Source organism: Sinocyclocheilus grahami, unplaced genomic scaffold (assembly GCF_001515645.1).
Source record: "Sinocyclocheilus grahami isolate Dianchi unplaced genomic scaffold, SAMN03320097.WGS_v1.1 scaffold923.1, whole genome shotgun sequence".
NCBI classification, from domain to species: Eukaryota; Metazoa; Chordata; class Actinopteri; order Cypriniformes; family Cyprinidae; genus Sinocyclocheilus; species Sinocyclocheilus grahami.
This window is the reverse complement of record NW_015506102.1, coordinates 435,040-438,571: the sequence shown is the minus strand read 5'-3', so window position 1 is coordinate 438,571 and position 3,532 is coordinate 435,040. Positions and strand designations below refer to the sequence as shown.

The 3,532-nt window shown below is 34.9% G+C and overlaps 1 protein-coding gene across 1 annotated transcript in view; it reads right to left on the bottom strand.

The window, feature by feature from the left end:
- LOC107564314 (E3 ubiquitin-protein ligase Midline-1-like) overlaps positions 1–2,438 on the bottom strand; it is a 36,347-nt gene extending 33,909 nt beyond the window's left edge. The window contains exon 1 of the mRNA XM_016249353.1: positions 2,356–2,438. The gene's annotated coding sequence lies outside the window, so the exon portion shown is untranslated. The remainder of the gene's footprint in view (positions 1–2,355) is intronic.
- Positions 2,439–3,532: the final 1,094 nt, after the last annotated feature.

Below are 3,532 nucleotides of genomic sequence, written 5' to 3'. Positions count from 1 at the left end.
CAGGTTTTTACTGTAGCATTTTTACAGTCTTTTACTGTTAAAATCACAATCCTTTTTTACAGTGTGGATGTTAAGCATTACATTTTTAGTAAGTAACTAGTCATCTCTCTCACGTGATTGACCTACACGTGGCTTGATCTCATTGATCTTGGTCTTGTGCCGGGTGTTTTCCATCTTCAAACTACTTAAAAAGCCCCTTATAATGTATTAATGCGAACCAAACTGGCACTGGCGATCAATGAAAGCACACATGCTGCCAGATGCATCACAGATCAATGCTGGCTGGATAATGTGGAGAAAAGACCCGTCCTTGTTTACCAACCATCCAGACTTTTCAAATGACGTGATTTGAGGATCCTGACCGGAGTCGACTGATATTCCCATTCAATCTCTCATCCCTGCAGTGATTACTGACAGATTCCTGCCCTGCCCTGAGAAAACCAGACCTAAATAATAGCAGAAGGTTCAGCTCAGTTCAGCTCTTGATCTCAGCATGAAGGTATTTCAATAGTTCTCTCGCTTACATCAAAGCTGTTGTTCTTTTTCCAGCATCAGAGATTTGTTAAGAGTTTGCACCCATACGTTTTGTGCTCCAAAATATATTAAAACAAGTATGTGGACTGAAATCTTCACTGACTTCATCATTTTTGCTCAAAGTCTTTTAGTCAACTAGTATTTTGGTGATTTCTACACTGTAAAAAATGACCGTGAATTTAACAGTAAAAGACTGTAAAAATGCTACACTAAAAACCTGTTAAATGGTTAACGGTAAATTCCCCTACTATATACGGTGAAGAACTGTATTGGACATTAATGAAATTACGGTATTTAACTGTAAATTTAAGTTAAAACCGTAAAACCTAAAACGTTGCTACCGTATTTTTTACTGTAAAATTCCAGCAACCACAGCTGCCGGTTTTTTACCGTATTTTTTTTTTTACAGTGTGTGAAGTTCACACATTATCATCACATTATGCAGGCATGTTCACTAGTGTTGGACAACCTATTGCTTATCAATTCCAACATAACATACTGTTTTTGCATTTAATTCAATGACATTTGGTCCAAATACATTTTGGGATATATTTGTGAATTGCATGCATATTTTCCAACATAACATACTGTTCTGTGAAAAGTTTTAATTGGAAGTCTGCGTGTGCTATCTTCTTTTCAAATAAATTTGTAATTTAATATTTAATGCATTTAATTCAATGACATTGCATATTTTTAATAAATTGCATATTTTTACAGCATGCATTTGTATACTGTATTGTTAATTAAATCAATGTTCAGCATCAAGGTGCCATGCATTTATAAAAAAAAAAATCTGGAGTTCAAACATTATGCACGTGTTTGTCAACCAAGGAATATCTACTGTTTTTCATATCCAACATAATTTACAGTTTTTTTTTCCTATGAAGAAACTTGACAAGTAGTCTTAGGTATATTGCATTAAAATAAATTTTGATTTGATATTTCAATGACAACTGGTCCAAAATACGTTTTGGGATCTATTTATGAAATGTACATTTTTCAGCATGAATTTGCATATTGCATTGCTAATTAAATCAATGTTCAGCATTAAGGTGCCATGCATTTATAAAATGTTCAGAATCTGGAGTGCAAACGTAATGCACACGTTTGACAATCAATGCATTTCAATAGTTTTATCGTTTCCAAAATAACACTGCAGTTCACCTGAAAAGTCCACTCATGCAATCTTCCTTTAAAATACATTTTGATTGGATATTTTTTTGCATTTAATTCAATGACTTTCGGTTCAAATAAAGTTTGGGAAATATTTGCAAATTGCATATTTTTAGTTAAACCAATGTTCAGCATTAAGGGCCATGCATTTACAAAACGTGCAGAATCTTCAGTTCAAACATTATGCATGTGTTTGACTACTGCGTTTTATTTTGTGCATTTAAAAAAAAAAAAATTTTTTAAACTGGACGTTTAGAACATTCAGAAAAAAACGCTTTCATAAAAACATATTTTTAATAGCCTAAATGACATTTGGTCCAGATTAATACTGTATTTGCTAAATGCATTTGTGTATTGTACTGTGAATTAAATCAATGTGAAATGCATTTATAAATCGTGCAGAATCTGGAGTTCAAACACAACGCACATATGCAAATGTCTGAGACTCTTAACAGTGACATCTATTGGTAGTTATTAAAAATAGGCCCGCAAGTTTTCTTTCCACCCTCTGCCAACAATCATGGAAGTAAAGAGACTGACTAACTTATTCCTTTCACAGATGTCAGAAACTGCTGAATCTGCAACAGAGAAGCTCCTCAGAGCTGTACTCCAAAAGCACCTGAAGGAATGCAGGATGGTTCTTCTTACCTGCATCATGATGGAAGCCTCGCTGTCGGATAAGAGTGAGTTAACAGATGCAGACGGGCTGAAGGAGCGCAGCATGAGCCCAGTTTCAGACTGACAGATAAGCTCTGCGCTTCTCTTTCCATCTCTTTCAGCCTGTGAGATACCAGCCAATCAGAGAGCGGGGGCGGGGCGTGTACAGTGTGGGCGGGGCCGAGTTAAGCTTCTTCAAAGTAATTCACCAGAAACAATGTTTCTTTTCATGTGGAACTCTAAAGGAGAACCTTCACAAACTGTTTTCAACTGGACACTGTGAACTGCTGTTAAAGGGAAAGTACAGTGGAAAGATTGGTAATAATTTACAATAAGGTCCCACAGCTATACATTTTTTAAAGTATTTATTAATCTTTGTTAACGTTAGTTAAGGCATCTCAATAGGAACCCGCGCGACTGGATTCGTATTGAAAAGAAAAACAACGGATCATTGTTAGTTCATGTAAGATCTGATCAATTAAAGATACACTATGCAATTTTTTTTATTTAAAAAAAATAATAATATCAACATATAATTAACGAGAGAGTCAAATCGTGCCTTTACTTTACCCAGATGCACTTTGATAAACCTATAATAATGATATCTTTTTAGAGCGGTCGGGACGGATTACGCGGGAAATTGCGTACCGAGCACATGCAGTTTTATTTTTTAACCGCTAGAGGGCCAAACGTTACATAGTGCAGCTTTAATATGATATAATATTAACATAATATTATAACATTAACACAATAAAGATACAACTTTTTATTTGAAAAATGTATTACTGACCTACATTTTGAAATCAACTAACTATGATTAATAGCTGCTTTAGAAGTATTTTTTAAGCATTGTTCGTTCATCTTAACAAATGCAGATATCTAACGTTAACAAGTAGAAAAGTGTTACAGAGAGACTCATACAAAAGTATTTAAAGACAAGATCTTTAAAACGAATGATTAACATAGGCCACAAAGGCACATTTAGTTCATGCTATACTGCACAACTCACGATGACAGTGCTGAGAAATCCAGTTTAATTTGATCCCACGGCTGCCAGTCACTGTCAGCGAGATTTAATTATCTTATGGAGAGATGCAGCCGCCCTTATAATAGAGGTAACACTTTAGTATAGGGCCAATTCTCACTCTTAACTAGTTGCTTATTAGCA